Below are 22,281 nucleotides of genomic sequence, written 5' to 3'. Positions count from 1 at the left end.
CCCCGGCCTCAGTCTGGACCCCCTCTCCAGGGGGCCACGCTTTGACTGATTTTTTTTCCTCTCACCTTTTTTGTAAGGGGCGCCAGAAGTTGGCAGACCCATCAGCAATCTTGTTCTGTCTCCTGTAATGTTGATCCTGTTCTGTCTCCCTGTAATGTTTGATCCTGTTCTGTCTCCCTGTAATGTTTGATCCTGTTCTGTCTCCCTGTAATGTCTGATCCTGTTCTGTCTCCCTGTAATGTCTGATCCTGATCTGTCTCCCTGTAATGTCTTATCCTGTTCTGTCTCCCTGTAATGTCTGATCCTGTTCTGTCTCCCTGTAATGTCTGATCCTGTTCCGTCTCCCTGTAATGTTTGATCCTGTTCTGTCTCCCTGTAATGTCTGATCATGTTCTGTCTCCCTGTAATGTTTGATCCTGTTCTGTCTCCCTGTAATGTCTGATCCTGTTCTGTCTCCCTGTAATGTCTGATTCTGTTCTGTCTCCCTGTAATGTCTTATCCTGTTCTGTCTCCCTGTGATGTCTGATCCTGTTCTGTCTCCCTGTAATGTCTGATCCTGTTCTGTCTCCCTGTAATGTTTGATCCTGTTCTGTCTCCCTGTAATGTCTGATCATGTTCTGTCTCCCTGTAATGTTTGATCCTGTTCTGTATCCCTGTAATGTTTGATAATGTTCTGTCTCCCTGTAATGTTTGATCCTGTTCTGTCTCCCTGTAATGTTTGATCCTGTTCTGTCTCCCTGTAATGTGTGTCTGCTACTTGAGTGGGATTGTGCTGAAAATCTTAATTTTTTAAAGTATATCTGATTCTGATATATACAATGACTGTATATATATATATATATATATATATATATATATATATATATATATATATATATATATAATAAATAATATAATAAACTCGGGAATGGAGTGTGATTAAATTCCAGAGTGTGTGTTGTGTGTGTGTGTGTGTGTGTGTGTGTGTGTGTGTGTGTGTGTGTGTGACTATGTGTGGGGGTTATTTGCTAAGTGTTACTGTGAGTGTTGAGCGAGAGGTGGAAGTCTTGGAGGGTAAAAGGTAGTTTGGAACGTCCGTGAGACAGGCAGGTTGTCGGGGGATATAGCGAGGCCTCAACAGGTCGGTGTGCGAGCAGGGGTCGAGGATCGAGGGAGGCAGTCAGGAGTCCAAAAGGAAGTGGAGGCACACAGCTCCATCAGGGGAAACAGTACTGGAAACACCGAGGACATAAGAGGCAGGTACTGGGAAAGCACAGAGAGAGAGAGCAAGTACGTGGGAGGGGAGCTACTGATGGGATGCTTATGACGAGGAATGAACTATGTTCTGGCACAGGATCTTTGGGTCCGCTGGTTTTTATGCTGCTTGTCTTTATTAGTCTCAGGTGTTCTGATTGCAGATTGAAATTGTGGCCGTGATGTGAGCAGAGCATGGGTGTGTCCTGGCATGTGGGACTGGCGTGACATACTGTATACACATGACGTACTGTATACACATGCAACATATTATCACACAGTCCAAACATTTGTTTGGTTAAAATTGAAATAAATACATAAATGTCTGGTGGAAAACCCCCCCAACAAATATTACCGCAGAAAACTGGCAACTCACTCGCCTGAACTTTACTGTAAATTGGCACAATGTTTAAATTTGCAGCAAATGCTGTAAAAACGTTGTCAATTGTAGACTTGAATCTTGGCAACTGATATGAACATTTTATTTCCTACACTTTACAGATTGTTTTATTGTTTGCATATAAAAATATATTCGCCCATTTATTTAATTCTGCTTGTCTCTTATAATACTTAAATACATCTGCAAATGTGGAATAATATCATGAGGCAATGTATGCATATATATATATATATATATATATATATATATATATATATATATATATATATATATATATATATATATGTATATATATATATATATGTATATATATATATATATATATAGTGTTTTTTTAGGTGACTACTTGGTGAAAAAGTGCAGGAGTGGTGTAGCTCATATTGTGCAGCTCATGACAACATAAAACAATATATAGTGTTTGATATGACATGCAGTATATAATATAAAGTGATGTGTACAAGATTCAGTACTGATATCATTATTTATGAATGCGCAGAGCTGCACTGTATCATACTTTGTTCCCCTCCTTACTGTACCTTCCAGTGTGATGCAGTGCATTAGTACACCACTGCAATACGCACATTCTTCAATGAATACTCCATCAATCATAACTCAGTGTTTGTTGTAAAAGGACACTATTTCATGTAGCTCATCCCGTTGTTGTGTGAGGTGTACCTAATGCTATGTCCAGTGGTACTTAATGCTATGTCCAGCTGTACCTAATGCTATGTCCAGTGGGTGGAATGTTTATGATGAAGGACTTCGAATGAAACATTTTTCAGGGTAAGATTTTCATCTTTGAAGGGCAGAAACCTGCAAGTAGTACTCTGTATGCTGCTGTGCTACTCTACATATTTGCATCATATTATATTCACTTCTGTTTGATGCTGTGCTACAGTAAATATTTGTATCATATTATATTCACTTCTGTTTAATGCTGTGGAACAGTAAATATTTGTATCATATTATATTCACCTCTGTTTGATGCTATGCTACCATAAATATTTGTATCATATTATATTCACTTCTGTTTAATGCTGTGCTACAGTAAATATTTGTATCATGTTATATTAAATGTAAATGATAAATGGGTTGTACTTGTATAGCGCTTTTCTACCTTCAAGGTACTCAAAGCGCTTTGACACTACTTCCACATTTACCCATTCACACACACATTCACACACTGATGGAGGGAGCTGCCATGCAAGGCGCCAACCAGCACCCATCAGGAGCAAGGGTGAAGTGTCTTGCTCAGGACACAACGGACGTGATGAGGTTGGTTCTAGGTGGGATTTGAACCAGTCACCCTCGGGTTGCGCACGGCCACTCTCCCACTGCGCCACGCCGTCCCTGTTCACTTATTCACTTCCTTTTGATGCTGTGGAACAGTGAATATTTGTATCATATTACAGTATATCCACCTCTGTTTGATGCTGTGCCACAGTAAATATTTGTATCATATTATATTCACCTCTGTTTGATGCTGTGGTACAGTAAATATTTAAATATTATATTCACTTCTGTTTGATGCTGTGGTACAGTAAATATTTAAATAATATTATATTCACTTCTGTTTGATGCTGTGGTACGGTAAATATTTGTATCATATTATATTCACTTCTGTTTGATGCTGTGGTACAGTAAATATTTGTATCATATTATATTCACTTCTGTTTGATGTGGACCCTCTTGAGCTCTCCATTGATTTCATGTCCGGCTCTTACAGCGACAACATTGATTTGTATTTATAGACCAGGAAACATGGAGAAGATTGTTATTTTCTCTACACAATAATAGTAATAATAATAATGTGTGTGAGGAGACTTCTATCCGTACATAATACTTGTAATATTATTTGTACACAATACATGTAATATAATTACTACACACACACACGCAGACAAGCGCACGCACGCACACGCACACACACACACACACACACACACACACACACACACACACACACACACACACACACACAGACACACACAAAGTGTACATGTTGTGTAGATGAAGGAGTGTGAGTATTTTGCTGGCTACAGGAAGTGGTTGACAATAGTTCTCCCTTCTGCTCCCACTTGAGTCCATTTAACCCATAATCGGGTCGAATGCATTCACAATTGCGGTAAGCTTCCTTCACGACAAAAAAGACGCCCTTAAGAAAGTTGTTGAAGTAAGTCATGTTTTGACAATGTCAGACCTCTCCTTAGTTGAAGTCTTGATGCACTTGTAATGTTTTTTTGTTTATATTTTATGTTAATTTTGGAAAAATAAAAACCTTTCCTTATGATGGAAAAACACACAATCTGCATTATTTCCAAAACCTAAGTGGATACTTCAAATAAGGTAATCACAGCCTTTAATAAGTCAATAATTCATAATAATACTGTTGACGCCTTATTAATTTTGGAACAATGACATTGTTTTTTACAAAAACCTCACACTTTAGCTGAGAAACAGACACACTCACAAAAGTAAGGCATACATATATATATATATATATATGTATATATATACATATATTTCAAACTTTGAATGCTTTAAATGTTATCAACAGTTTACACCTATCAGTAAATATGACGTTTTTATATAGTTGTAATGTTTTTTTATGTTTTTTTATTTATTGAGGTTTTTTTTGTAAAGATACACTTTTTTAATGATGGAAAAAACACAAAATATACACAATTTCCAAAACTGAGTTGCAAAGTGGAACATTTAAAATAAGGTAATTACAGCCTGAATTGAGATTTTCTCATTTAAACGGAGATAGCAGGTCCATTTTATGTGTCACACTTGATCATTTCGCGATATTGCCATATTTTTGCTGAAAGGATTTAGTAGAGACTGCGATGAGGTGGCGACTTGTCCGGGGTGTACCCCGCCTTCCGCCCGATTGTAGCTGAGATAGGCGCCAGTGCCCCCCGTGACTCCAAAAGGGAATAAGCGGTAGGAAATGGATGGATGGATGGGGATTTAGTAGAGAACATCCACGATAAAGTTCGCAACTTTTGCTTGCTAACAGAAAAGCCCTGCCTCTACCGGAAGTCGCAGAAGATGACATCACATGTTGATGGCTCCTCACATATTCACATTGTTTATAATGGGAGCCTCCAACAAAAAATGTTATTCGGACCGAGAAAACGACAATTTCCCCATTAATTTGAGCGAGGATGAAAGATTTGTGTTTGAGGAGATTGACAGCGACGGACTAGAAAAAAAACAACAAAAAAACGCAAATGCATTGGGACGGATTCTGATGTTTTTAAACACATTTACTAGGATCATTCTTGGAAATCCCTTATCTTTCTATTGTGTTGCTAGTGTTTTAGTGAGTTTAACAGCACCAGATAGTCGGAAGGGTGTCTCCACGGGTGTGTTGACGCGCAGTGTCTCAGGGGAGTCGACGGCAGCTTCATGGACGGCATAAGCTCAGCTTTTCTTCGGTAAGAAGCGACTTTTTAACCACAATTTTCTCACCGAAACCTGCTGGTTGACATTCGGTAGGATCCATGTTCGCTTGACCGCGCTGTGATCGATAGTAAATGTTCACCTCCGGGAATTTTAAACAAGGAATCACTGTGTGTTTGTGTGGTTAAAGGCTAACGCTTCCCAACTATATCTTTCTACTGTGACTTCTCCAATATTAATTGAACAAATTGCAAAAGATTCAGCAACACAGATGTCCAAAATACTGTGTAATTATGCCGTTAAAGCAGACAACTTTTACCTGTGTGTGTGCATAGCGCTCATACTTCCTAAAAACGCGCGACGTCTGGTGTACACGTCATCATTACACAACGTTTTCAAGACGAAACTCCGGGAAATTTAAAATTGTAATATAGTAAACTAAAAAGGCCGCATTGGCATGTGTTGCAATGATAATATTTCATCATTGATATGTAAACTATCAGACTGCGTGGTGGGTAGTAGTGGGTTTCAGTAGGCCTTTAATAGGTCAATAACTCTTAACAATAATCATTTTGACGCCTTATTATTTTTGGAACAATGAACATTTTTTTCCATAAAACCTCACACTATCACACTCTAGCTGAGAAACACACACGCTCAAAAAAAGTGTTAAAAATAAGTCAAATAAAAATAAAAACTTTCAATGCTTTAAGGCCTGCTGAAACCCACTACTACCGACCACGCAGTCTGATAGTTTATATATCAATGATGAAATATTAACATTGCAACATATGCCAATACGGCCTTTTTTGTTTACTAAATTACAATTTTAAATTTCCCGCGGGGTTTCTTGTTGAAAACGTCGCGGAGGGATGATGCGTATGATGACGCGTGCGCGTGACGTCTCGAGTTAGAGGGGACATATTAGTGCAGCACCACTTGCGGCTAAAAGTCGTCTCTTTTCATCGCGCAATTACACAGTATTCTGGACATCTGTGTTGCTGAATCTTTTGCAATTTGTTAAATTAATAATGGAGAAGTCAAAGTAGAAAGATGGAGGTGGGAAGCTTTAGCCTTTAGCCACACAAACACACGGTGATTCCTTGTTTAAAATTCCCGAAGGTGAAGCTTTACTATGGATCAGAGCGGTCAAGCGAACATGGATCCCGACCACTTGTCAACCGGCAGGTTTCGGTAAGAAAATTGTGGTATAAAGTCTCCACTTACCGGAGAACTGCGGAGTTTGCGCCGTCCATGTAGCTGCCGTGACTTCCCTCAGACACTGGCGTCAAGACACCCGTGGACACACCCCTCCGACTATCAGGTACAATTTAACTCACTAAAACACTAGCAACACAATAGAAAGATAAGGGATTTCCCAGAATTGTCCTAGTAATTGTGTCGAAAAACATCTGAATCGCTCACAATGCAATCGCCTTTTTTTTCCTTTTTACTTTAATTTAATTTTATTTATTTTTTTCTAGTCCTTTGCTATCAATATCCCCAGCCACGAATCTTTCATCCTCAATCAAATTAATGGGGAAATTGTCTTTTTCTCGGTCCGTAAAGTTCTTTTTGTTGGAGGCTCCCATTATAAATAATGTGAGGATGTGAGGAGCCCTCACACGGGTGACATCATCGTCTGCGACTTCCGGTAAAGGCAGGGCTTTTTTATTAGCGACCAAAAGTTGCAAACTTTATCATGGATGTACTCTACTAAATGCTTTCAACAAACACATGGCAATATCGCGAAATGATCAAGTATGACACATAGAATGGACCTGCTATTCCCGTTTAAATAAGAAAATCTCATTTCAGTAGGCTTTTTAATGTTATCAGCAGTTCAGACCTATCCATAGTAATTAAGTTTTAATACTTTTGTAGTGTTCTTTTCATGTAGTATGCTTTTTTGGGTAAAAATAACAAATTGTTTTAATAAGGAAAAAACTACAAAACATCCATCCATCCATCCATTCATTATCTACCGCTTATTCCCTTTGGGGTTGCTGGGGGCGCTGGTGCCTATCTCAGCTACAATCGGGCGGAAGGCAGAGTGCACCCTGGACAAGTCGCCACCTCATCGCAGGGCCAACACAGATAGAAAGACAACATTCACACTCACGTTCACACACTAGGGACCATTTAGTGTTGCCAATCAACCTATCCCCAGGTGCATGTCTTTGGAAGTGGGAGGGGCCTATCGCCAGGTGCATGTCTTTGGAGGTGGGAGGGGCCTATCCCCAGGTGCATGTCTTTGGAGGTGGGAGGGGCCTATCCCGAAGTGCATGTTTTTGGAGGTGGGAGGGGCCTATCCCCAGGTGTGTGTGTGTGTGTTTGTGTGTGTGTGAGAGTGTGTGTGTTTGTGAGTGTGTGTGTGTGGATGTGTGATTGTGAATGTGCGTGTGTGTGTATATGTGTGAGTGTGTGTTTTCTGTGTGTGTGCGTGCGTGCGTGTGTGTGTGCGCGCACGTGTGTGTGTGTGTGTGTGTGTGTGTGTTTGTGTGGTCAGTCCTTGGTCACAGTATTGATAGGGGGGATTCTGGTGGCCTATTGCATGCTGGGAGTGGTCACATATTCAGCGGTGAAGTGAAGTGAGTCATCAGTGATGCAACAACAGAGCAGAGGAGACGTGAACGTCAACCATCAACAATGAGGTCACTGCAGGCCTCTTGGAAACATCATCATTGACACACACGCACAACCACACACACACACACACAAACACACACACATGTTAATGTTGAATGATGTTTATGTCATGACTACAATATTGAGTGTAGAAGATCAATATTCTGTATTTGTGCCAACAGTGTGTGAGTAAATATTACATTTCTCCTGCAGGAGTTCATAAGAAAGGTGCAAGAAGTGAATTTTAAATGTCAACTTCATCATTTAAGCAAGTTTTGGCCTATAAAAGCAAAACACAGAAATAAACAAACATGCTAGTCTTGTCTCCATACCAATACTTGGTACCGCTACCAAAATGTATTTCCATACTTTTCTAAATAAAGGGGAGCACAAAAAATGTCTTTATTGTCTTTATTGTAACAAAAAATGTTAGTGTACGTACATGAATCATATGTTTATTATTGTCATTTAGTCCTTCAATAAAATGTTGAACATACTAGACAAATTGTCTTTTAGTAGTAAGTAAACAAACAAAGACTCCTAATTAGTCTGCAGTAACATATTGTGTCATTTATACACCTATAATTTTCTACAATTTATGAGGGACAAACTGTAAAATATTGATTATTAATCTACTTGCTCATTTATTGTTAATATCTGCTTATTTCCTGTTTTAAAGTGTTCTATCAACACTTCTGTTCAAATGTAATAATCACTTATTCTTCTCTTCTTTGATACTTGACATTAGTTTTGGATGATACCATACATTTAGGTATGGATCATGTCGATACCAAGTAGTTACAAGATCATACATTGGTCATATTCAAAGTCCTCATGTGTCCAGGGACATATTTACTGACTTTATAAACACAATATAAATGTTTTTTTAAAAAGAAAAGCACTTTGTGACGATACAAAATATCAATGCAATCATAGTAGTATTGACTAGATACGCTCTTGTACTTGGTATCATTACAGTGGATGTCAGGTGTAGATCCACCCATGGCGTTTGTTTACATTGAGGAGTGCTAGCTTGCTGTTAGCGGTGAGCTATTGTATCCTTCTACGGTGTGTAGTGAAGCATGTTTAGCTAATCTTCATCCTCCAGTGATAATAGTACTTGTAAGAAACTTACCTTATGTGTCACCGTGGAGGCCAGGATTAGTGATTTGTCCTCAGTACACGTCTCATATGTGATGTATTCTGATACTAAGTAGTATCAAAAGTACTTCTGATGGTGGAAGAGCTCTTTGAAGAACAACTTCTACGTCATGCAGTTTTGGATGATACCACACATTTAGGTATGGATCATGTCGATACCAAGTAGTTCCAGGATCATACATTGGTCATATTCAAGGTCTTCATGTTTCCAGGGACATATTTACTGACATTATAAACGATAAAAAAAATTGGAAATATTTGTGATAATAAAAAACATTGATTTAATAATAGTAGTATTGACTAGATACGGCTGTTGCACCTGGTATCGTTATTTCTGTATAGCGTCACCATTTGTTTACATTGAGGAGTGCTAGCTTGCTGTTAGCGGTGAGCTATTGTATCCTCCTATGGTGTGTAGTGAAGCATGTTTAGCTATTTCTCGTCCTCCAGTGATAATGTTCCTTGTAAGAAATGTACTTTATTTGTCGCAATGGAGACCAGGTGAGTATTGATTGGCGATGTCATTGTCTGAGGTGAGGATGAGGCCTGATGGAAGTAAGGTGTTATCGTCCATGTTGGATCATCATTTCTTTGATTTTCTTTTGGGTCAAAGGTCAGACCCCTTAACGAGCTGCTGATTAATTGCGTGCACACAATCGGTCAGCTGACTAATAAAGTAAGCATGGGACGCACCTGTCACCTGTTTACCTGTCCTCACACCTGTCGGTGTCCCTAAAAGTAGCCGATGGTGTCACGCCAAGACGGATGAGCGCCAGCCTGGACTCCCTAAGCGTGTGAGAAATTTCAGGCGGGAGAGCTCAGCATGCGTCTGCGTGATGGATGACAAGCCGTGTGTCAGGAGGAACCGGGTACCAGGAGGGACCGAGTAACAGGACCTTTTCCTGGCTTTGAAAAACCACATTTGGTGCTCTCACACCAATCTTGCCGTTTGTTTCCATAAGCTGTCTGTAACAAGGCAGTAAAACGGATGATCAAACAAAACAGAAGTCATGGTCATGGACCCAATAGCTGTGGTTCGACATGTATTATACTTTATATATTTTTCAAAATAATAGGAACCACAAAAAGAGGTGTTGGAGGTGACTTGGAGGCACGTCTGGCTTTCAGGCGATGGTCCAAGTCCCATCAAGCTGCTTTTTATCTACCTGAACCACTTAAGATTTGGGCCTATTTTGAAAGGTTGAGAGGCAAATATTCAAGTGATGATGAACAAATATTTAAAGGAGCCATATGAAAGAATCTGGCCAGAAATGGTACAGCAATCATGGTCAAGAATCTGTAGTCCCTTTGTTCAAGACTTCACTCAATAGAAGAAAATATTGGAGGACGTGTAGCTTTTAACTTTGGGACCGACTCTGGTTCCAGTACCAGTACCAGTACCAGTACCAGGTGGCCTGAGAATTGATTGATGAATTGACGAGGAGTTGTTGTAGTTGTTGTTGTTTTTTGTTGTTATTGTCAGTGTGCTTCTTTGGCAGACAAAGATTGATTTGATTGTGCGAGCGTTATTTATTGTGTCACTGCTGAGTGGCTGTGATTACACCTCACTGACTTACCACCCTGATTACACCACACTGACTTATTGACTTACCACCCTGATTACACCACACTGACTTATTGACTTACCACCCTGAATATACCTCACTGACTTACTGACTTACCACTCTGATACACCTCACAGACTTACTGACTCACCACCCTGATTACACCTCACTGACTTACTGACTTACCAGCCTGATTACACCTCACTGACTTACCACCCTGAATATACCTCACTGACTTACTGACTTAGCACCCTGTGCTTCAATCACTATGGAGCACACTTTCATTTTCACTTTCCTTTCATTTTCATTTGACACTGGACTAGACCACACGTCCATCCTCAACTAGTCTTTTACACTGGACTAGACTACACCGCCCTGCTCTATCGAGTCTCTCTATCCAGTTCTTTCTAGTTGACCAACATGGACTAACATCAAAGTCTAAGAACTAGTTCCTTCTAGTTGACCGACATGGCCAACATCAAAGTCTAAGAACTAGTTCCTTCTAGTTGACCAAAATGGAGTAACATCAAAGTCCAAGAACTAGTTCCTTCTTGTTGACCAGCATGGTCTAACATCAAAGTCCAAGAACTAGTTCCTTCTAGTTGACCAACAAGGATTAACATCAAAGTCCAAGAGCTAGTTCCTTCTTGTTGACCAACATGGACTAACATCAAAGTCCAAGAGCTAGTTCTTTCTTGTTGACCAGCAAGGACTAACATCAAAGTCCAAGGACTAGTTCCTTTTAGTTGACCAACATGGACTAACATCAAAGTATAAGAGCTAGTTCCTTCTTGTTGACCAACAAGGACCAACATCAAAGTCCAATAACTAGTTCCTTCTTGTTGACCAACATGGACTAACATCAAAGTCCAAGAGCCAGTTCCTTCTTGTTGACCAACAAGGACTAACATTAAAGTCCAAGAACTAGGTTTTTCTGTTAGACCAACAAGGACTAACATCAAAGTCCTGGGAGCTAGTTCTTTCTGTTGGATCAACATGGACTAACATCGAAGTCCAAGACTAGTTCCTTCTAGTTGACCAACATGGACTAACATCAAAGTCCAAGATCTAGTTCATTCTTGTTGACCAACATGGAATAACATCAAAGTCCAAGAACTAGTTCTTTCTTGTTGTGCAACATGTACTAACATCAAAGTCCAACAACTAGTTCCTTCTAGTTGACCAACATGAACTAACATCAAAGTCCAAGAGCTACTTCCTTCTAGTTGATCAAGAAGGCCTAACATCAAAGCCCAAGAACTAGGTTTTTCAGTTTGACCAACAAGGACGGATAAAAGTCCAAGAGCTAGTCCTTTCTGTTGGCCCAACATTGACTAACATCAAAGTCCAAGAACTAATTCCTTCTGTTTGACCAAAAAGGACCAACATGAAAGTCCAAGAACTAGTTTGTTCAAATTGACCAACATGGACTAACATCAAAGTCCAAGTACTAGTTCCTTCTAGTTGACCAACATGGACTAACATCAAAGTCCAAGAACTAGTTCATTCTTGTTGACCAACATGGAATAACATCAAAGTCCAAGAACTAGTTCCTTCTTGTTGTCCAACATGTACTAAAATCTTCCTTCTTGTTGACCAACATGGACTAACATCATAGTACAAGAGCTAGTTCTTTCTTGTTGACCAACAAGGACTAACATCAAAGTCCAGGAGCTTGTTTCTTCTTGTTGACCAACAAGGACCAACATCAAAGTCCAAGAACTAGTTCCTTCTTGTTGACCACCAAAGACTAACATCAAAGTCCAAGAAGTAGTTCCTTATAGTTGACCAACATGGACTAACATCAAAGTCCAAGAGCTAGTTCTTTTTTGTTGACCAACATGGACTAACATCAGAGTCCAATAACTAGTTCCTTATAGTTGACCAACACGGACTATCATCAAAGTCCAAGAACTAGGTTGTTCTGTTTGACCAACAAGGACTAACATCAAATCCAAGAGCCAGTTCCTTCTGTTTGACCAACATGGACTAACATCAAAGTCCAAGAACTAGTTTGTTCAAGTTGACCAACACGGACTAACATCACAGTCTAAGAACGAGTTCCTTATAGTTGACCAACATGGACTAACATCAAAGTCCAAGCGCCAGTTCTATTTTCAGGCGATCTCACCAGTAATGGAAGAAAAAGTTTGACCTTCTGACTTGTTGTTTACCATTTGTGGAGCGCTTCTGTTGACCTTTGGTGCAGCAAATGTTGGAGAGTGGAGGATGGAGGATGGAGGCCATGTATCATCCTCACGCTGCTATGATTAAAGAGAAGTGACCTTTCAGACGTGAGCTGGAGGAACTCCACAAAGATGTTCTGTGTGTGCGGGCGGTGGAGGTGAGGCCGAGGTGGCGCTTTACGGAAAAATAAATGGGTTTTCACGTTGGAGTTTATGGAGAGCCTGCAGGTTCATCTGCCCAGAGATGGTTCCATGGAGGACATGGTGTCTCTCCTCCAGTAATGTATGGACTCCAACACCAGACAAGAGATGGTTCTACGGAGGACATGGTGTGTCTCCTCTAGTAATGTATGGACTCTAACACCAGACAACAGATGGTTCCATGGAGGACATGGTGTCTCTCCTCCAGTAATGTATGGACTCCAACACCAGACAAGAGATGGTTCTACGGAGGACATGGTGTGTCTCCTCTAGTAATGTATGGACTCTAACACCAGACAACAGATGGTTCCACGGAGGACATGGTGTGTCTACTCCAGTAATGTATGGACTCTAACACCGGACAAGAGATGGTTCCATGGTGTTAACCAGACAAAAGAGATGGTTCTGTGGAGGACATGGTGTATCTCCTGTGATGTATGGACTCTAACACGGCGTCCAACTCTGCCTCTGCCTGCAGAAAGTCCATCTTTTCTGTTTTTGTGGAGTGAACACAACGAAAAACTACTGCCTGCTTTCATCTACTATTTTGACTTCTTCACACCAATTCTGTTAAAGAATCTTATTCTGAACCTTGGTCCTCCTTCCTTTCACAATTTACATCCTTTCTTTCCACCTGGGTTCCTCCAGTGTTCCTCCAGTGTTCCTCCATTGATCCCAGCATTGTGGATCAGCTCAGTGTAAATAATGACTTCTGTATTGTGAGGGAGGCCAGACACCAATTAACGAGGTGTGTGTGTGCGCGCGTGTGTGTGTGTGCGCGCGTGTGTGTGTGTGTGTGTGTGTGTGTGTGTGTGTGCTTCATCAAAGCACATTGACAGGGGTCCTACATGCGTGTACACAAACACAGACACAAACACGTCCATTGTTGGCGTCGGAGCAGCCGAGCATGAAGGTCTTGTCCACATTCTCTTCATACTCCCAATTACTGCACACTCCTGACCCAAGTCAGTACATGTGCACCATAGTGTGTAAATGCTAGGAAACTGAAACTAGGGGGATATGTATGTATGTATGTATGTATGTATGTATGTATGTGTGTGTGTATGTATGTATGTATGTATGTATGTATGTATGTATACATGTATACATGTATGTATTTATGTATGTATGTATATATGTGTATATGTATGTATGTATATATGTATGTATGTATATATGTGTGTATGTATGCATGTATGTATGTATGTATGTATGTATTTATGTATGTATGTGTATATGTATGTATGCATGTATATATGTATGTATGTAGGTGTATGTATGTATGTATGTATGTATGTATGTATGTATGTATGTATGTATGTATGTATGTAAATATGTATGTATATATGTATGCATGTAAATATGTATGTATATATTTAAGTATGTATGTATTAATGTATATATGTATGTATGTATATATGTATGTATGTACATATGCATGTATGTATATATGTATGTATGTATGCATATATGTATGTATGTATGTATGTAAATATGTATGTGTATATGTAAGTATGTATGTATGTATTTATGTATGTATGTATGTATGTATGCATGTATGTATGTATGTATGTATATATGTATATATGTATGTATGTAAATATGTATGTAAGTATGTATGTATATATGTATGTATGTATGTATGTATATATGTATATATGTACATGTGTGAGTGCTAGGAGACAAACTTCCACTAAAGTGATCTTTGTTTGGAAAATGCTGCGCCCTTTTTAGACAAAATATATATTTTTTTACAATATACTCTCTATTTTGCATTATACTCTTGTTTTGTACAATATACTTATTTTTTAATACATACTCTATTTTTGTACAGTATATATTTTTTTTACAATGTACTCTTTTTTTTTTACAATAAACTTGATTTTTTACTCCACACTCAATTTTTTAATAACCTATTTTTGACATTATACTTTATTTTTTACTAGATACTCTTTTTTACAATATAATAATTTTTTACAATGTACTCTATTTGTTTAAAATATAGTCAATTTTCTGTTACAACATACTCTTTTTTTACAATACATTCTATATTTTTACAATACACTATATTTTGGACAATATACTCTATTTTTCAGTCTTTCTCACAATACTTGATTATTTTTTACAATAAACTACATTTTTTACAATACTCTTTTTTACAGTGTACTTTGGGTTTTTACAATATACTCTATTTTGTAGAATAAACTTTATTTTTTTCCAATATACTCCTTTTTTACAATGCACTTTATTTTACAGTAAACTTTACTTTTATCACAATATAGTCTATTTTACCATATAGTCTATTTTTTTTACAATATACTAATTTTTTTCCGATGTGCTCTATTTGTTTTTAATATACTCTATTTTTACGCAGCCATACACATTGCAGTCAACAAACTTGGTATGAAACACATGCTAACCAATAACATGCTAATGTTAACTTGCTAGCATGCTAAAGTTAGCGTGATAACTTTTTGCACTGAATTTGCAAGCGTTTACTCCAGTTATACATATAACTTGATATTTAAAACATGCTACATTTTAGCATGTTTACATTTGCCTGCTAACATTAAAGTGCTACCTTTTTGAGCTAATTTTGGAACCATTTACCCTGGAGTCATATAACCTGGTATGTGACACCTGTTAACTGCTAGCATGCTAATGTTAGCACGCTAGCATACTAACATTAACAGGCTATTTTTTGTAGCTAACTTTACGGGGTTTTTTCCGTAATTATACAGCCATACACCTTGCAGTCATAAAACTTGGTATGAAACACATGCTAACAGCTAGCATGCTAACTCTTAGCATGCTAGCGTGCTAACATGAGCAGAACTTTTTGAGCTGAATTTGCAATCGTTTACTCTACAGTCATATAACTTGGCGTGTAACGCTTGTTAATGGTTAGCATGCAAACACTAGCATGCTTGCAAGTTGATAATAGCATGCTTAATTTCCTTTGATTATTTTTTTTTCCCTCTACTCCCGCAGCCATACACCTTACAGCCATATAACTTGCTATATGAGACATGCTGACTGTTAGCATGCCATCGTCAGCAAACATGCTAAGAGTTAGCATTCTAATGTGTGCATGCAAATTTTTTAGGCTAGCTCTGTAGCTCATTTTGTACAGTAACACATGAAACTCGCGGATGATGGCACCCGGCACCATCTTAAAAGTACGGCGGCTTCCGTTTGTAGTAATAATTATTATTTAGATTTGTCTTGTTTCTGTTTTTTTTCAGCTGTTTTTCTGCTTTTGGCATTGTCGGGATCTAAACAAACACATTATTTGGACATCCATGGCAGACAATAGATGTATGATGTCATGGATAGGACTGTCTGATGCTGGATATTAATAAAAACCATTAAAAAAGTGCACTCTGGTTAGTGGACAAGCTTGTTCTGGTCTGAGACAAAGACTCGGACCATCGTGGGTTTGATGCCCCATGTTAAGGACTAGTCACACTGGCATGGCCTGCTGGTTATTAAACAATGTGAGGTTCTATTATTCTCCAAGTGTCTCCATGTGACAACCTCCCTCCACCCTTACCTTCTTCTTCTGCCTGTGTCTCCAGGAGCTGGAAGTGGGCTTCAAGTGAGATGTGAGTCCCTGGCTCGCCTTTCACTTCGACCGAGCAAAGTGCGCTGCGACAGGTAAGAATGTGAGAAATTTTGAGTCATAGCACAGACGTAACGGCGGCACACACCTGCAATCGCACACAGGTGCCGCTGCAGCACACACAGGTCCCGCTGCAGCACACACTCACAATGGACACAAATGTTGCACTGGAGAGTTTTTTCTTGCACAAACCAGACAAACATTTTTTTTTTGTAGTTTCACCAACCCTGTTGCCGTAGTAACCGGAAGATTGTCTTGGAAAAAATGTCCTATGTTCGTCGTCGAGCGATTTGTACATGCAAGTCATGGCTTTTCTTCCTGGCACTCACGACAGGAAACACAGCTCAGGTTGGGCGTGTTAGCAAGGCAAGGAGTTCTTGCACTAAGACAGGGGTGTCACTGAGGGCCACATGGCACTTATGTTTGGCCCCAGAGGGCCGCTTCTAACAGTCAATACTGTAAGTACACCATTTTTTAATACATTTTATTAGTAGGTTTTTAAAAAAAAGTCCATCCATTTTCTACCGCTTATTCCCTTTGGGGTAACGGGGGGCGCTGGTGCCTATCTCAGCTACAATCGGGCGGAAGGCGGAGTACACCCTGGACAAGTCGCCCCCTCATTGCAGTTAAAAAAAAAAAAGAAAAGTAAAATGTATACAAAAATATGCTGAGTTGCAATAATTTCTCCTCAAAATGTAGTGTACATTACTGTGAATGCAATGTATATTACTGTACATGTAGTGTATGTTGCTGTGAATACTTTTTTTCACAATGTTCTCTTTTTTTTACAATGAACTCTATTTTTACAATGACCTTTATTCTACAAAATACTCCATTTTTTTTACAATAAACTCTTTTTTTTTTTTTTACAATGTAGTCTATTTTTTGCATTGTACTGTATTTCTGTTTCCATCCATCCATCCATTTTCTACCGCTTATTCCCTTTGGGGTTGCGGGGGCCGCTGGTGCCTATCTCAGCTACAATCGGGCAGAAGGCGGAGTACACCCAGGACAAGTCGCCACCTCATCGCAGTGTATTTGTGTTTAATATACTCTACTCATTTTTTTGCGTGTCAGTAAACGCATCACTGGCTAAGTGGCTTATGTACAGTATGTGCAGGCGTAGGTGCATGTGAGAAAGAGCGAGCAGGTGTTGTTGACAAAGTTGCTTTTGGTCTGCTTTGTACGGCAGAAAATGAGCAGTAGAAAAAGTAGAAACTTTTTGAGCCAAGTTTTGGTGGTGTGTTTATGAAGTGATGTTGGAAGTCATGTCCTCCTTAAAGCGTCTGGACAGACGTTACAATAATTGAAGAGTGACAAACTGTTTTGTCTGTCGTGTCGACAATTGTTATGCGTTTTATTGTTTAATTCCATTTGGTGCGTGGTGTAGACTTGGAGGAGGAATGAGCAGTGAGTAATTGCACAGGTGCGCACCCCAGAAGGAACGTTGGTTTGATGCCTGCAACTTCCCTGCAGTTTTTCACCAAAACAACAATTTCCACTAATCCAAATAATCTGAAATGTTGACATCAAAACACTTTACAACAAAAAGTATTATGATGTCAACTCTTTATCAATCAAACAACGTCCTGTGGAGTTGCTCAGACCTACTTCTAAGTAATGTCCTATATAAACATTTGCCTTCCTATTTTCCAAGTATGTGTATATTTACTGAACATTTATTTCTCCAAGAGACAGCATTGACATGGCAGAGATGTTGAAGCGTGATGATAATCTCTAAAATAAATATTAGCGCTATAGATGGCTCCCAACAGTTGACAAATGCTCTGAGTGCAGATGTGATACAACATAAAGGAAGGTTTCACATAGTTAAAGTGTTAAACATACATGGAGAATGCCTGCAACAATAAATCTATTAAGTGGTGCATTTGTCTACAATTGTCATTTGTTATTGCTGTCATGAATTCTGATGAATTACGAGTACGGTAGTTTGACAATGACTTCTACTGCTGTCTACTTCCTGGCCTGAATAGAAAAGGAGCACAACATCAATGCGATACTTACCTTCCCCTTTTTGTTGAAGTCCTGCACTTTTTGAGGCGAAGATGACGGGGAACACTTCAAACATTGATAAAGAATTCCTAAAAAAATGATTTGATTCAATGTTACAGATTTTGCCGCATTTTCCAGAAAAAAGCTGCTGTAAAATTTTAGTATTTTGGGATGCAAAAATCTGTAGAAATCCTGGACTACCGTATTTTTCCGACTATAGAGCACACACCAATTTTCATGAATTCATAAGTGGCAGATATATACGTTGTGAAATGAGTTATTTACACAGAAATATTCTGTAGATGTTTATTACATACCTTAATTTTTTCCAAACAGTGTCTGTAACACGGCAGTAAAACGGCTGATCAAACAAAACATAAGTCATGGTCATGGACCCACTAGCTGTGCAAGCTAGCTCTCCAATCAGCTCAACAGACTCAATAACTCCGCGCTGACCTTTTGCTGAGGAATTTGTGAAAGTGAAACAATACAAAAAGAATGTAAGTTAATAATACTAACACAGACACTCGTAAACGTGTTAGCATATTAGCTAATGCTAACAGTGCTAGCTTGATTATATTAAAATAGCAGGTACACATATGCATGAAAACACTCCTATAGACATCACACATGGGACGCTTTAGTAAGTAAGAATTGTTTTAGTTATATTGTAAAACCTGGAGTGATGAATTAAGGATGCATACTAGTAGAAACACTATGGACGGCTGAAACAATACAAAAATAATACTTACAAAGACACATGTAAAAGGTGTTGGCATATTACCTAATGCTAACGACGCTAGCTTGATTACATTAAGATCGCAGGTCCAAATATGCATGAAAACACTCCTACAGACATCACACATGGGACGCTTTAGTAAGTAAGAATTGTTTTAGTTATATTGTAAAACTTGAAAACATTGCTTGGAGTGATTAATTTAGGATCCATACTCGTGGAAACACTATGGACAACTGAAACAATACAAAAATAATACTTAGAAAGACACATGTAAAAGCTGTTGGCATATTAGCTAATACTAACTACACTCCTACAGACATCACACATGGGACGCTTTGGTAAGTAAGAATCGTTTTAGTTATATTGTAAAACTTAAAAATGTTTTGCTTGGACTGATGAATGAAGAATCCCTTCAAGTAGAACCGTTATGGACAGAGCGGCACTTATACGTCTGGGTGAAAGCACTAAATTGAAAGTGAGTGAACTTGTCCAAAAGATGGCGCCTTTTAAATTAATGTACTTTTTTTTTAACTATTTGCATTACCTCCATCAGTAAGGAAAACATAACAATATAAATTAGCCGCACCGTTTTAAAAGCTGCAGGGCTCAAAGCGTAGGACAAAGTGATGGCTGTACAGTAATGTGATTGTTGTGTAAGTGTGCTCATGTAGAGATGATGAGTCACATGATCAGCACAGGCCTCACCTGAGCTGTGCACAGTCAGGAACGTAGGCACGCACCTGCTCTACTCGAGCCAGCATCACTCCTCTTTTTTTTAAGACCTGAATTTGACCCATTCTTCTCTCTGGGGATCTCTGGGTTGCATCTGTGCCAGAAACTTTCCTAATTGGCACGACAAATGTGTTCTCTCACTCTGCTAATGCAATCACATCTCACAAAATAGCACGCAATGTGCCGCACACTCACACAATACAAGACACACACACACACATATATATATATACATATATTTTTACTGTATATATGTACGTATATGTATATATGAATGAGATCAGTGTACAGAAGGTAAACCACATGGAGCTCAGCCAGGTAATAAAAAATTGATTAGTCGTTAACTCCTGAAGTAATGATTATTGCTGACAAATGTTTGAGTTGCAGATGTTGAAAGCACCAGCTTCCTTAAGGCCATATTTGGAATATGATATATAGGCGTGACACCAGTACACATGTAAACATAAGGAGCGGGGCCCGTGGCCGCCGTCAAAGCATGCAGAAAGGAGGTGGCTGTGTCTTCCATGCATCACTCATATTACCCATGTGGCTTGAAGGCATCGCGGGGCCTTCAAGTGCACGCAGACCCGCATCCGCCCATGGAGCCGCTCAGCCCTTCAAAGAGTGTTTACAAGCTGAGCAAGACTTGGAAAATCTCACCTTTACCACTACGCTTCATTACAAATACTTTCTAATGAAGTCCGGATGAATCACACCTTCCAGCTGGCGACTTGTCCAGGGTGTAAGCCGCCTTCTGCCCGAATACAGCTGAGATAGGCTGCAGCACCCACCGCAACCCCAAGAGGGACAAGCGGTAGAAAATTAATAGATGGACTTATTGACCACGCAGATACAGTTCTTTGTGTGACCACATACCTTCATATTGACGTATTGACCAATTATTGACCAGGGAGTGGATACAGTTCTTTGTGTGACCACATACAGACTTCACCTTCATGTTGACATATGAGTCTCTTCTTCAAGCGTACTGTACGTGTGTGCCTGTACTGTAACATGCTGGCTTCCCACTAACATTAGAGTGTCTCTCCACATTGTAGACGCGACTTCATGGTGCAGCTTTGCAAGGAAAAAAAGGGCTTCACTACACATCTTAAAGCAAACTCTGTCTGTTCAGCAATTAAGCTAACTGTGATTTTTCAAAGATTTTCATTATCTATCCATCCATCCATTTTCTACCGCTTATTCCCTTTTGGGGTGGCGGGGGGCTCTGGCGCCTATCTCAGCTACAATCGGGTGGAAGGCGGGGTACACCCTGGACAAGTCGCAGGGCCAACACAGATAGACAGACAACATTCACACTCACATTCAAACACTAGGGCCAATTTAGTGTTGCCAATCAACCTATCCCCAGGTGCATGTCTTTGGAAGTGGGAGGAAGCCGGAGTACCCGGAGGGGACCCACGCATTCACGGGGAGAACATGCAAACTCCACACAGAAAGATCCCGAGCCTGGATTTGAACCCAGGAATGCAGGAACTTCGTATTGTGAGGCAGACGCACTAACCCCTCTGTCACCGTGAAGCCCCCAAGATTTTTTTTAATATATCATAATTTTTTTCCCACCACAACCCTGATTGGATATACTATTGAGAAGTTAATTATTGTTCATTCATCCACGAAAACTACTGCATAAGCTGCATCCGAATAGATGAATAAAATTAGATGACATCAGCAAAAATCCCCCACAATTGCACATGCATGACGCAAACGTAAAATGTTGTATGATTCACTTTTCAGATCTCTCATAGACGGCAATTGTTGGTGCAATGTGTAGAATTTGCTTACTAAAAAACAGTTTGATTAAAAAATAAATGACATTGACCCATTAATCGAACAATCGAGCGATTAATCGATATATTTTTTTTTTTGGGTGCAGCCCTTAGTGTTAGCGCTGTGCAAATGTGACATATTTATTGTCCTGCTCATCACCTTTGTGTGTGAGAGTAAACAGGTGGTTAGCAGTAAAGTAAAGAGTAGAGTAAACAGGAGGTTTGCAGTAAAGTAAACAGTAGAGTAAACAGGTGGTTAGCAGTAAAGTAAAGAGTAGAGTAAACAGGTGGTTTGCAGTAAAGTAAACAGTAGAGTAAACAGGTAGTTAGCAGTAAAGTAAACAGTAGAGTAAACAGGTGGTTAGCAGTAAAATAAAGAGTAGAGTAAACAGGTGGTTTGCAGTAAAGTAAACAGTAGAGTAAACAGGTGGTTAGATGTAAAGTCAACAGTAAACATTTGGTTAGCAGTAAAGTCAACAGTAAACATGTGGTTAGCAGTAAAGTAAACAGTAGAATAAACAAGTAATTAGCAGTAAAGTAAAGAGTAAACAGGTGATTAACAGTAAAGTAAAGAGTAGAGTAAACATGTGGTTAGCAGTAAAG

At 39.3% G+C, this 22,281-nt stretch overlaps 1 protein-coding gene across 16 annotated transcripts in view; it reads left to right on the top strand.

Moving 5' to 3' along the window:
- Positions 1-22,281, top strand: part of adgrl3.1 (adhesion G protein-coupled receptor L3.1) — a 315,009-nt gene that overhangs the window by 19,957 nt on the left and 272,771 nt on the right. For all 16 annotated transcript variants that reach the window (XM_061905250.1, XM_061905326.1, XM_061905281.1 and 13 more), the window contains exon 2: positions 16,361-16,439. The gene's annotated coding sequence lies outside the window, so the exon portion shown is untranslated. The remainder of the gene's footprint in view (positions 1-16,360; positions 16,440-22,281) is intronic.

The sequence above is a fragment of the Nerophis ophidion genome, linkage group LG01 (genome assembly GCF_033978795.1).
Source record: "Nerophis ophidion isolate RoL-2023_Sa linkage group LG01, RoL_Noph_v1.0, whole genome shotgun sequence".
NCBI classification, from domain to species: Eukaryota; Metazoa; Chordata; class Actinopteri; order Syngnathiformes; family Syngnathidae; genus Nerophis; species Nerophis ophidion.
This window is presented reverse-complemented; position numbering and strand designations above follow the sequence as displayed.